This window comes from Mixophyes fleayi, chromosome 7, assembly GCF_038048845.1.
Source record: "Mixophyes fleayi isolate aMixFle1 chromosome 7, aMixFle1.hap1, whole genome shotgun sequence".
Lineage (NCBI taxonomy): Eukaryota > Metazoa > Chordata > Amphibia > Anura > Limnodynastidae > Mixophyes > Mixophyes fleayi.
Genome location: NC_134408.1, coordinates 6,016,370 through 6,030,953, shown reverse-complemented (window position 1 = coordinate 6,030,953; position 14,584 = coordinate 6,016,370).

The following is a 14,584-nucleotide window of genomic DNA, read 5'->3' as shown; positions in this document are numbered from 1 at the left end:
ACCGCATGACGTTATACAGGAACTAGTGACAAAAATATTTTATATTGTCTTTTTGAAACTCGCTCGGAATAGAGAATACAGATTTATATCAAATTGGCACCAGTGATATTTATAGTACAGCTTGTAAAATGTGTACCTTGTGTCTATGTTCCTTAATGTTGTGTAGTTATCAATTTATTATATCTTGTAGAAAAATAAAGTACAAAGAATTCAGTAATAGGATTCAATGGCTCATAGACAGCAAAGGTTTGACCAAACACACTTTATTCCTAAGACTGGGTACACACTACAGGTTTTTCAGCCGACTATTGGGTCAATCGAGTGATAAATCGAGTGATAAATATTGAACGATAGTCATTCCAAAGTACCAATCTTCCTTTCATTTGATTGTTCAGCAGAATCATAAATCTCGTTCAGCTATAGAACGATGTCGTTCCAATCCTGCAGTGTGTATGTACTCATGATTGGGATCTCCTGAGAGCTTACAGCCAACAGTTATGACAGATGAAGAGCACAGGTCTGAGTGTAAATCTTGTAAAACTTGTTTAGTGTGTACATATGAATCAGCTGCTGATTGGGATTTTCTTTTATGTAAGTCGTTGGTATAATCATTGTAACGCAGATAACACATTGGTTAGAAAATTCTGCAGTGTGCTCCCAGCCTAACACACAAGTGAATTGTATATTGTTAGGGCTTTTATGACTCAGGCAAAGAGTTATGGAAGCAAAATCATTCTCTGTTATCATCTGCACCCATTACAGAATATGTAACTACTAATCTTAATATCTGCATTAAACATGAATTCATTACGTGGGCTACCTTATTAATTTCCCATTCGGGGAATATGAGAGTTATAAAAATACTGCTCTTTAACCTCTATCTATTTTCAAAGGTCTCACAGAGACCTCTGCACTTTCTTTATGAAAGGATCATACAGTGTAAGCGGTCAATTAATTGTGAAACGTCTGGAAATCGGATGTTCTTTGGTCGGACAGAATTCAACAATGTCATCATCAACATTTATTTACATAGCGCCAGCAAAATTCCATAACAATTTTCAATTGGGAACAAACACTGTACTAAAACAATACTGGGTAATACAGACAGACAGAGAGATAATAGGAACATTTTATTAAGGTAACGATTGATCAATGGGCAAAAAGTCATATTGCCATCGAAAATCAATGTTTTCTCTAACAATAGGGCTTTTTCTTGCTTCACTTACACAAAACAGAGTTGCCTACTGAAACAGCAGCACTAGCGGCAGGATTTGACGGCTTTCACTGGTGATGGCTTCTCTGTACCTTTGTCTGAGGAAGTCTACTTAAGTATCTTGGTTGCACTTGTACCTCTAATAAAACGTTCTCTTATCACTATCCCAGTATGGCAATTAAAGATGAAAACTATTATAAACTACTTTATTCTTTGAATACAACTTTTCTTAATGTTAAAAAGATTTAAAAACTTTTTTAATTTTTTATAAAGAATTTTTATCTATTTTTAAAAGGTTTTTTTCAGTTGAATTGAAAGTCTGAAACTCAAATGTGTCTGTTTCCACTGTCAGGGACTTGTGTTTACTGGTCCTTAGATGAACGCAGGTTTTGTTAATAATTAATCCAGTGTAACTACTATAATTAAACTAGGTAAAAATATTTTTCTTGGCTTTGGTAAAATACAGCCAACCAACCTAGGTACTGGTAGAGCGGGGCAGCAGCCGAAGAACGTTTGAGAGGGAAATTAGTATAATCATTTTTATTAAAAAATAGATTGTAGGGATGAAATTCTGGTCAGGGGAAACCCAGTAAGGAGGTAATTGCTATTGTCAATTTGAGAGATGTTTGTAAAGGAATTTAGATACAGACTGGATATGGGGGACATCTGATTCATGGATGACACCAAGGCAGCTAGCTTGGGGGTTAGGGTTATTGTCATGTTGTCCACTGATAAAGATATTAGAAAGTCAGCTTTTGTTGACTGGGTGTAATATTATCTCATTTTATGAAAGATTGATTATGAGGTGGTCAGAGGACATACAATGGCAGAGTGATAGTAACGTGGGCCAAAACATATTGAAAGAAATACAGAAAAGATAGATACATTCAATTTAGTAATGATGTGCTGCAACTACTACTAATATTACTACAACAACTACAAATAGCAATAATAATAATAATAATAATAATAATTCTATTACTATTATTACTACTACTACTACTACTAATATTAAAATAATAATAATATTTCTGTAACTACTACTAATACTACTAATATTACTACTACTATCACTACCTACTAATAATAATAATATTAAAATAATAATATAATAATAATATCTCTGTAACTACTACTAATACTACTAATATTACTATTACTACTACTACTACTACCACTACTACTACTAATATTATTACTACTACTAATATTAATATCACTCCTACCACTATTACTACTACTCTACTACTACTAATATTACTACTACTACTAATAATAATAATAATATTACTATTACTACTACTAGGAGTATTACTACTACTAGTACTACTACTAATACTGCTGCTACTATTACTACTACTAATATTACAACTACTACTACTAATAATAATAATAATAATAATAATGATAATAATAATAATAGTACTATCACTACTACTACTACTACTGATATTACAACTACTACTACTACTACTACTAATAATAATAATAATAATAATAATAATATTACTATCACTACTACTACTGATATTACAATTACTACTAATAATAATAACAATACTATTACTACTACTAGTAAAATTACTATTGCTACTATTACTACTAATACTAATATTAATATCACTACCACTACTACTATCACTACCACTACTAATATTATTACTACTAATATTAATATCACTCCTACCACTATTACTACTACTCTACTACTACCAATATTACTGTTACTGCTAAAATTAATATTACTATTACTACTACTACTACTAATATTACTATTACTACTACTAGTAATAACAATAATAATAATAATAATCTCTGTAGACCTTGAGAATATAAACTACCGCATTATCAGCTTTGTTGCTTGCTCCAGTTGTCTAGTCGTTACGGTGTGAGACACATCCCCTGCATATAAATGGTTTCATTTTAAAAATAGTGGAATGCTGTCTATTTGCATGCTGGGAGCCTGTAACTTCTAACATGCAAATAGAAAGATTTTGCATGTACATAACTTTTACTAAAGACATAGACTAATACTTGGGGATCACAAACTATGATAGTGGTGGAGACAGAAGCAGACTGATATGTTTAGAACAAATATTGGTCTCTAGAACACTTGTGACCAGCAGTCAGTTTAGAGACTGTTCTGACTTGTTCTCTCCTCACTGCTGGATTTGGTGCTGTACTTAGATCTGAAACTGTTGACTACAAACACATCAGCCTGGCCCCATGGCCTTAAAGGTGTCCTTTGTTCCCCTTTAAAGTTTACAGTTACTACAAGAGTTCCCTGAATAGAGAACAGATCTTTCAGATTTCATATGAATATTGCTAGTTATGAGCTGTAGTTGTGTATTCATTTCAGATAGATTGTAATAAAAAAAATGCTGATTCTGGCCCTAGGCACCGGCATGGTGTGACTAGTGCTGAATTTGGCCTGTCTGATAGGAATGGAGCACAGTCTCTTCCTCTTCTTACTTCCATAAGATGTTTAACATGTTCAAATATGCATAAAAATCAGAAGAAGATAATGATGACATACTGTGGGGTGGAGCATGGTAACACAATGCAGCAGTGCTGAGACAATGATCTAACATCTTCATATTCAGATAAATCACTGAGCGCTGTGTTTAACTACATAAGTGTACATATGCCAGAGCTAATATACTGTACACACTCTGATATGAATGAACTGGAAAATCTGACTTGTGCTGTACTGCCTATCATAAATCTCCCTCAACATTCCTGTCCAGCAAAGCTTACAATTAAATATGTAACAGGTTGTAAGAGAGCTTCAGTGATTTGGCCAAAGTAATACGGATAGTAGTAAAATCCCAATAAAGGCTTTTAGAGTGTGAGCAGTCTTTTGAAATATTGGGGCCCACTGACAAAACAGAGCTATAGGGACCCAGTGCATTGAAGACAAGAGATATCCCATCGTCAACCCAGCCTATTATAATTTTATGGAAGACAGTCCCCATTGTAGATACAGGACGGACTTAATATTCAAAGTGCCCAGTTGTCTGTCAGTGCAGCTGCACCTCCTGCATTTCATCTCCCTCGTGCAAGGAGTCATTGTTTTACAACTAGTATATTTAACCTCTGAGCCACTTCCTTCTCACATTGGTTGGAACCAAACCCAGTTCAAACCGTGATAATATTGTCTATATTTTATATTATATAATATTTTTTTTTTACATAACAGCTGTCGTGATTATAGCCTAATCAAGACAAATAGTAAAATAATACATTAATGTGGTCATGACTACACGTATTAAATTAATTGGCTTTAGATAACATGGCTTTCAGAAAATCACAGAGTGTCAGCAAACACAGGGTTACTGTATTGTGATGTCTGCTTCAGAAACCTGTTCTCTGTCATCTGGGTTTGATTATTTATTAAGCGATCCCTTGTGTCACCGACGTCCCGTCATCCCTTTGTTTATTGCCCAACCCACAGATGATAAAATATTGGGACATTTCTTTGACTGGAACGAACAATATTTGAGGATCATTCAAAGTGATTAATGTATTATGATTAATTTGGTTTAAAATTTAAAAACAAAAAAACACATAATATTAATCAACATCCAATCATGTTATAGTAGGTTTAATAAACTACTAAACTTTAGCTGTTGTAAAAATACAAACATCAGCGTAAGACGGCATGTGTAGTATCACAACAGATGGAGATTCATGAGTTGACCAATACTTTGGACACTACGGGTGAGAACTTCATCACATCTTGTCATTGGGACAATACAACTGCACATGGGAACAATATGTGTCTGTGTAGCACAGTATGAAGCTGGGGAGACCAGCTGGTACAGTGGGCAAACCTCTGTGTGACAGATTTGTGAGAATAATATAATAGGAGCCGTAGCAGACAGAAGTGAAGCCCAGCAGTATAAGGGCCCCTGGATTGGAAATAAAACATTTGCATCCACTGACTACAGCACTATCTAGCTGAATTTTGATTAGACAAGTAATGAGTATAAAGAAAATGAGAAAATAAATATGTTTATCATTTACTACAGTGTCTGGTAGTTCTAGATAGACCCAGGAAAGTGGTTGGCAAGAGAGAAACCAGAAGAGTCGGGCAAAAGTCATGGCAATCCCCTCGTTCATGTCAACAGGGTCTTTTTCAGACAGGTAGACTAATCCGACATGGACAAGCCCTATTAAGAACTCCAAATTTCTGAAAACACGATTAGAAAATAAATTGACTTACCTTGAACCCGACGCTGGAGATCTCCGATTGGATCACCATGCTGACAGCAAGTTATTCCGATTGGACAAGCGTTCGGCACTGCAGCTTGATGTCAGAAATTTAAAGCGCCAATGTCAGGTTAAGAGTTAAAACATATAACCTTAGGGGTTCCCATGTTTCCGCTTTCTATTGACAGACGTCGCGATGACGTCTAGCTGCAGTGCCGAACACTTCTCCAATCGGAATTACTTGCTGTCATTATGGTGATCCAATTGGGGGTCTCCAGCATTGGCTTCAAGGTAAGTCTGTTTATTTTCCAATCGGTTTTGCAGAAATTCGTATTTTATTTGTAGGGCTTGTCGATGTCGGATATTCCCTCATCAATCAAGCGTACCCAACCCAGATATACGTGGGAGCCAGGTGAAGCCAACCACATTTTTTGGATGAGGTACTACTGCTGATATTTGACCCAAGACTGTTGTTAAAATTTTGCAATACAAGATTATTTTTGAGTATTTACAATGCTTTAAAAATGCCATTCTCTGATGTTATGTATGTTTTTCACTATTACCCCAATTTGTACAGAACCAAGAGATTGTGATGCCTAAAGATTGTAAAGTTACCTCCTTATTATGGGAGGAGCTGGACTGATCAGTATGTTTTTGCTGAATGTATGTCTACAGGCAAATGACATGTATTGTGTTGAGAGATTAGCTACTTAATTTCAAGGGGAGGAAATTGTGCATTTAGGATGTGTGGCTGAAACAACCTTCCCACACATGAAAGTGGGACTTATTGCATAAATGTATCCATATTATTGGAGTTGGGCCCTTGTTATATATCACTAAAAATGCAGAAAGCATATTATGGTACTGACACTTCTGAGGCAGGATGCCTACAGCATGTTTGTGTAACACTGTGACGTAAGAAAATACATATTAATGAAGCATCCGGCCTGAGTCCAGGGAGGCAGCACCTAGACAACCATATCCATTTGATTGAATGTTCATCAAGCACTCTTCCTAGATGTGTGTTATTGCTAACAATGGAAACTGTTCCAAAGATGAAGCATGCAGTTATTTGGAAATCACAGATTACTGTAAATTGTGTATAAATCTGTGTACACGCTACAGAATTTCCTGACCAATGTGTTATCTACAATGATTGTAACAATGACTGGAAAAAAAACCAGTCCCAATCACCAGTCGTTTCATGTGTACACACTATACTTAGATTTACCCTTAGATCTGTGCTGTGTCATAACTGTCAGCGGAAAAGATCATAGACTCTGGAGATCCTGATTGTGAGTGCGTACACACTACATGATTGGAAGGTGATTGTCTTGTAACAAGATTTATATTTCTGCTGAACAATCAAAATGAAAAGACGATCAGTACTTTGGAACGACTATCGTTCATCATTCAAGTATACACATTAATGCGATAGTGTCCCGAATGGTTGTTTGTTGATTGATTGACCCAATAGTCGGCTGAAAAACTTATAGTGTGTACCCAGCATAAGACCTGATTTTAGATTTTAATCCATTGTTCTCTGAGCCCAGAGCTATTTTCTGGTGCTAACCATTAACTTGTAGTATCGCAGTGTTTAAAGCTCTTCTGTTTGCAAGAGGACAGGTCTGTTTCCTTGACTATCCAAGGGAGAAATTAACTGCACATGAGCAGAAAGTTACTTTCCATTGGCCCACTCTAAATTTAGTCCTGATTGGTTGACTCTGTGAAATCTGCCCCTTTCCCACATTCAACACTTTGCTGAAATCATCACCATAGTCCAGTATTTCAATTGCTTATTTTAATTGTTTGCTCTATATGAAGAGCACGTTCCTGTTTTTCTTCTGTTTTCTAAATTTTACTTGAATCATTCTCTGTAATTCAGAAATACCCCAAAAAAGCACTTAAAATACCTCCCCATTCACTACTGTGGCAACTTAAGAAAGTGTAAAAATATTTCTTATATTGAAAATATCTGATCCCACCGTGGGGAAAATTCATAATTTCCCATTCTTTCCTGAGCCCTGCTACAACTATAAATATAGAAAAGCAAAATGTCTGTGGGGACATACAATTATTTAAAATCCAGATGGATGTTTTATCCCTTTTTGAAACACACAGAAGTGTTTTTTATCCTCCCACCACCAACAAAAGCATAAAAAATGAGGTAATAGTCATGTTCCACTCATGTTCAGGTATGTTCTTACAAAACTAAAATAAAGGTGTTTATACACTGTTTTTTTAATTTACTATAAGTGGAACCTTTTCCCCACTGATTAAACAATTATGTAGCCTTAGTTTATTAAATTTGAGCTTCTGATCATTATATGGTAATATTGTTATTAGGAAAAATCTCTGAAACTATTTAAACTTTCCCACCCAGAGAGTCCTTACAGCCTGGAAATTTAATGTTCACATTCAACATAATTCATATTTCACAGAAGTCTAGAAAACAAGATATGTATTGTAAATTCTGCATGTTTTTATTGTATATCATCCTCAAGCCTGAATTAGGAGCAGCTCAAATTATTGTTATATTGCTTTCAAAAATAACACGTTGTACAGCAATTTTTCTAAAAATAACAAAAATAAATGAATAAAAATAACTGACATACCATATTATGTTAATTGACAGTAACGTTTAGCTGTAAAAATGAACATTTAAGGATCTTAAACTACCACATAATAATCTTATAAATAATAAAATAAAATGTACAAATCACTTTCTAAATAGTAGTTAAACTAATGATTACTTTAATTTTACTCGTTATATTTTATTTTTAAACAGAAATAAAGTATATTATTTTTTTTTTCTTTTTCAATGCAGACCTTCTTCTGATTTGTTTGTTACCTTATTTAACATAATTTCCATGTCATTTATTTATATATGGGATTGTACTGCTGGGGACATTGCTACACTTATAATACTAATTGGGGGGTGAACTGATAGAAGTGTGGTAAAGGTTCTGTATAAGGCAAATGGTTTGGATTTTAGAAAATCACCGGAAAGCCGTGGTTTGAGCAAATCGCCCTTTTAGTAGATCTAGCTCCTAGTCTCGTTTGGTAGAATCTGTTAATTCCTAAATCTATTGTTAAATTGGATTTAATAATAAATAAAGTATAGGTTAAGTTTACTTCCACTTGCTGTACCTGCTTAGGACACCATCCAAAACTAACGTTACAGCAAGGTTCCATTATAAAGATGGTGGCATATAATGGAATTAATACATCATAATATATTTCTGGTGCACAGAATACACCTGGTGATAAGCGATGGTGCCTGTACAAACAGGGACATTGTATACAGCTAGTAGTGTATGACATAAAGAACACACATTGCCAGGTTCCTCCTATGTATAATATATAAACCACTATACAGACACCAGTAGAAAGCTCAGGAAACAACAAACGTCCTTTATCATTTCTCAGCTGATTCCTGGCACTGAGTTCTCACTACTGTCTTGTTATAAGGAGTAATCCCGCTGATCTGTGACTCAGGTCTCTCAGTAACGTGATGTATGTGTCCTGTCACTCATTGACTTACAGTGTTGTAGCCATCAGTCCACAATCTCATCAAAAAATGTGGTCAAACCTGTCTCAGACCCAGGGGAGTATACTTGTTCTTATTAACTAAAAAGAAATATTTACATATGAGAGACAGTCACATACAGGTTTCTCCACATGATGTAATTTAGGAACTAGTGATAAGAATATTTTCTTACAACTTTCTATTTATAGTTTACAACTTTATAGTACGGATATGTGGACAAGCAGTACTTCTCAAACAAAAGACATAGTAGTTCAGACGACTACCATGACTTCAAAAACATCTACCTTGTGTCTATGTTCTGTAACCCTGACATAGTATGTAAAACATAATCCCAAATTGATCACATTTTGTGGAAAAGTAAGGTACAATGAATATAGTAAAATGATTTAATCTCTTCAAGAATGCAGACGTTTGATCAGGCACAATTTGACATTTTTTCATGCATCGACACAAATGAATTCTATATTGTTTTTCACAGACAGATATAATTAGAGATGAGTGGTATGGATATGAAGAAATCTATCAGATCCAAAGATTGCGGTACCGAGTTGAACCGATCATGACTTGGTTTCTCACACCAAATTCAGATCACAAATCGTGACAACAAGTAATTTCCGATAAAATGAAGGATCTCGCAAGTTTTGGGTGAATATCTTCACTCAATATGTTCAGATCTCCCCCCCTGTTCTCAACTCATTTTAGAAATGATAGCATAAGGATAGGACGTTTTCTGCAATTCGGTTCTCAGAAAATCATTTGTAGAGGGTTGGAAAGGGTGAAAGAAGCAATTTATATTGAAATAGCTGTGATTGTACTGCACAAATCTTAAGAGTTTAAGATTTTATTTACAGATCAGTCTGAGTAACATTGTTGAGCAGTGTCAGAAGAATAATAAGGTTCCTGTAAGGAATTGAATTCCTTAATTCCCTACCTCATTGGGCGTTCATCTTATGTTGGCAGCTATAAGAGGCTACAACTTCACGGAGCATTACTCCTCTTGTCAACCATGGATCAGTCCACAGATCAGGAGCATCCCAGTACTGGCAGTATTAGTAAGTTTTCAACCTCTACAAAAGGTCATGCAGGATGAAAGTGTAACAAACCGTGCTCAAAATTCTGTTTGTCAATCTGAAAAAAAAACCATAAGCTTTTGATGTAAGGATTAAGGGAAAAGTTTCTGAGAAATGTGGTGGTTTTTAAAACATATGAAAATATATAAGATTCTATTCACCACTGGCAGTGGCAAGAAAAGGCTCAGACCATGGGCACTTTTGATAGTAGGGGGCCTGCTATTACGTACTAGAATGTAAATTGCAAAAGAGAGTGCCCAACACAATCATGCACCTTCCTTGCACCACCTTCTCGCTCAAATTGTAGATCTGTCACCTCCAGAACAGCCACTTCAGTACATGAAAAGAACACTGAGGCTGAAGAACAAATTGTACACTCTCAGAATCCCAAGGGGAGTCTAAGTGTGTCCATGAGTACTTTATGTGAGTCTGAAATTATAGAGCAGCCTCCTTCCAATATTTCTCAGCCATTTGGAAAAGTGAGGATGAGTAATAATGATGATTTACACATTCATATTGAGGATGCTACTTTGGAACCTGCAAATATGCAAGAGTATAAGGGGGATAATTGTGGATCTGAAAATGTGTGGAATGTGTTATATTTAAACAAGATAATGAGGAGGATGATGTTGATTGTCTTGAACTAAGGCAGCAATCACTGATACCACCTCATGTCCATGATAAGCGCATTATAATGCCAGGGCAGAAGACCAATAAAAGCACCTCTTATGTTTGGAAACATTTTTATCCCAAACCAGACAACATTTGTCAAGGCATCTGTAGCCTTTGTGATGCCACAATAAGAAGAGGAAGGAGTGTTGATCATCTAGGCACCTCTCCCCTGTCACGTCATTTGCAGCAAGTTCATTCAAGTCATTTTTCAAAAGGTGGAAAACTGCATTTAGTAGCAAACAGCCCACAAAACTAAAACACAGGGCTCTGCGCACATCTCTACATTTTACACAGTGCAACTAAAGGAGGGAAGAAGACTCTAAGCAAGAAGAGTTACTTTCAAAGCTCCAGAATTTGGTCAAGGAGATTGAAGATGGACCAAGCCAAGGAGAAAAGAATAATGAAGGACTATCAAGCCAAGCCAAGTCCTGGCTATTTTCTCTTTATTTAATCTTTATATATTTCAGCATGTTTATAATTCCCTTATAGCTCAAGACACTTAACAGATAATCCTGAAATTGATCCTGAGAGTTCTGTAAACATTTTAACAAGCTTGGTCAATCTCCTTAGTTTACTCATAGATTTGGAATCGATAAACAAAAGATATGATAATTGTGACAAGACATAATATCTAGTGAGTATCAGGTATGAAAGTTTTGCTCAGTCTACAGAAAAGCATAATTGGTTGGTGCATAATGGATATGTAAGATCCATCAGGTATGTACAAAATGAAATGCACATTTTTATATTAAATAAGATTTATTTAACTCTAATAACTCCTGGATACAGTGTTAAACTACAGTGTAAATTTAGAATAAAGTGAAGATATGAAAACTCACAAACAATATATTAATAACTTCTTCAAAACAAAGCAATTGATTACTCAAAATATTGTATGAGCTCATATTATTATAAGCTGGTTCTCAGCACATATGTTTTGATTCATATTTAAAGAGATTTGCTATTGTTTTCAAGCTGTAGAATGTTGGATATTTTAAAATATCAGTGGTTAGAAGTAAGAGGTTGTAGATATATTCTAATGGAACAGAGAACTCAGTAGAGGTAACTAATTAAAGGGTGGATGTGAATAGTCCCACTTAAAAGGAACATGTGATAAAGTATAATGTAACTTTGAAGTAACATATAGGTGAATACATGATTATTAAGGTTTTAATGACAGGTTCATGGGGCAAAATAAAAATAAAAATGAAAATATATATGTCTGCTCTAGACAGATTAAGTAAAGTTAGTGTTCCATCATTGATATATGTGACAATATAATTATAGTGAGTGTTGTTTGCTTTCAAATGTTGATAGAAGGAGACTGAATTAACCTTTTTGTGTCAGATAAAAGAAGTGATTAGGGAAGGAGTCTGTTTGGACCTTAATTTTGATGATGGCCTGTAGGGCTTAAGCTGGGTACACACTACAGGGTGTTTGACCAATAATCGGCTCAACCAGCTGACATACGACCGCTCGTTTGAAAGTCGGGTCAGTGTGTGCAGTGACACGATGGTCGAAAGTCTGCCCAAATGGACAAATGTCGCCTCATTTGGTTGGTCGTACCGTTCAATATTTTCGTTTCAATCTCCTTTCCGCTGTGTAGTGTGTATAAACTTACGTCCGATCCACGACAATCCTCCGATACGTCCTCGACCTGGGGGGCGTGTGTATGTAAATTTGTGATGCCTGTACCAGTCTCACGTGGTGCGGTATCCGCACATCACTGACTTGTGTTTTGTATACATGTATATTGCACCTGTCTGGCTGCAGATCATAACACTTGTATAAAGCACGTGTGTTATCACCCTTTGCATCTATGTTGGGAATCTATTCATATTTACCCTTTATATACTTATACCTTTATAAACTATTAAACTTATAAAGTCATATTAACCTTTATTAACTAATATTTGTAAAATATCCAGAATAAACCACACAGTGTTCATGCAACAGTTTTATTGCAGGAAAAACAGTACAAACATTGCAGAATATGACAAGTGAATAAAATAGTATTACACTTTAAAGGTGCTACTGGTTTGTGGCAGAACAGTTCCAAACAGCATATACATTTCAAAAAAGAATTTCTCAAGGTTTTGTTGTGGTCCCTGTGGCGCAATCGCAATAATAGTGGGCTTAACCTTCATATATTCTGAAAAACAGGTGCCATTTATTGTTTATTTCCCTTTAAGAAACTGGATCTGACAATCATTTTATTAATTGGTTGTTTCTATCTTATGTCCTTAGCTACAGAGGTGTCAACCACTCAAACATCAGAATCCTGCAGAATCTGGTCCACTTTTCTATGGCGCAAGACAACTCACACAAGGAAATGTACTATATGGCACCAGGCATTTTAACTCCTATGCTTTTTCAGAACATGGGTACGTTGGAATATTTAGATATATGTGGTTGATTTGTTTGCATTGCTAGTACAGTGTTAGATGTTGCTGTAAGATATATCTTGCTCAGGTTAGACAATTGACAATTGTATCAGGGGAACTCACTAGCTCCACATACCTATCAGATGATTATAGCTTAAGTAATTCTCCTTTATCAACAACCATACTGAGAAAGACATCAGGAACTTAGCATACTGGCTCCTGTTCCAATTTTCAAAACTGTATTCCTAGAGATTTTCTATTTTTAATATTATTATATTATAATATATAGTATTTTTCATTTTCTATATGGAATGTAATTGTTACTATCATTTTTATTATATGAACTCTATAAGTTATTATGTATTTAAAGAAGTATTTACAATGCAAAAAAATTACGTTCTAACCAACTTCAATAAACATTATCATGATTGAGGTTGTTGTATATGACAGTCCATCTAGATAGTGAAAGCGAAACTAGGAAACCCTGTTGTAGGGCTGAAAATACAGTAACTGGAGAGATCTGTAGATCCTTCCCAACTCCAAACACTGCGCATATTTCAGAGAGAGGCTCCACGTAACATATGGGGAGAAAGTACTTAAGGAAGGGATGATTACTTCTTGTGGAATAAAAGCATATTAGAATCAATTACAAAGCTAGGAAGTCTTTCTATCTGGTTTATGCACTGTATATACTGTGCCCACAGGACATGTTTAGATACACCTGCAGCTACAGTATATTATAGCATATAGGCAGCTAGATCCCCCTAACAAAGGTGACAGAGCACGAGTGGATTGTGTTTGGGAGGGCACCAACAGTATGAAGGATGGTGGCACCGAAATAATGGGATGTTGGGGGTAAGGGGGTACATATCTGAATTTTCAGGAGTGCAGTCAGGTCATACTTGCCAACATTGGCAGCTTGTGTCCTGGGAGGTCCGGGGGGCAGGTGGGGGTGTGGGGGCTGGGCTCGAAGAATCAGGCCCTAACCCCAATGCTGTCACCACCCTTTTCGACGAATAAAACTAGGGGCCTCCATTTACTTTTCCACAGCCGTTCGGGAATCGGGAGAGTTGCCCTCTCTCCCGGGAGTCCGGGAGACTGACCCAGATTTCGCGAGTCTCCCGGATATTCCGGGAGAGTTAACAAGTATGAGACAGGTAAAATGTAAAGACGACTCCTCTCTGACATGATGTGCAGGGAGCACACGGCTGGTCTACAGTGGTGGAAAATGTAAGAATAGGACTAGGACGGTGTTTATTGCAGACTGACCCATATGATATCAAAATGATAAATTCTGCACCACTGAGGTGCATTAAAAGTCAGTATATTATAACTGCTGAGACAAGGTCCAGAGCTTATGTCTTCATCAAACATTCTCTTTATCAGTTTTAACTGTACACTACAGGTGTGTTTAGTGACATCTTGTGGTTGTGGTAGAGAATATTCTGATTTTTCACATTCCTAGACTTACATGGTGAAGTGT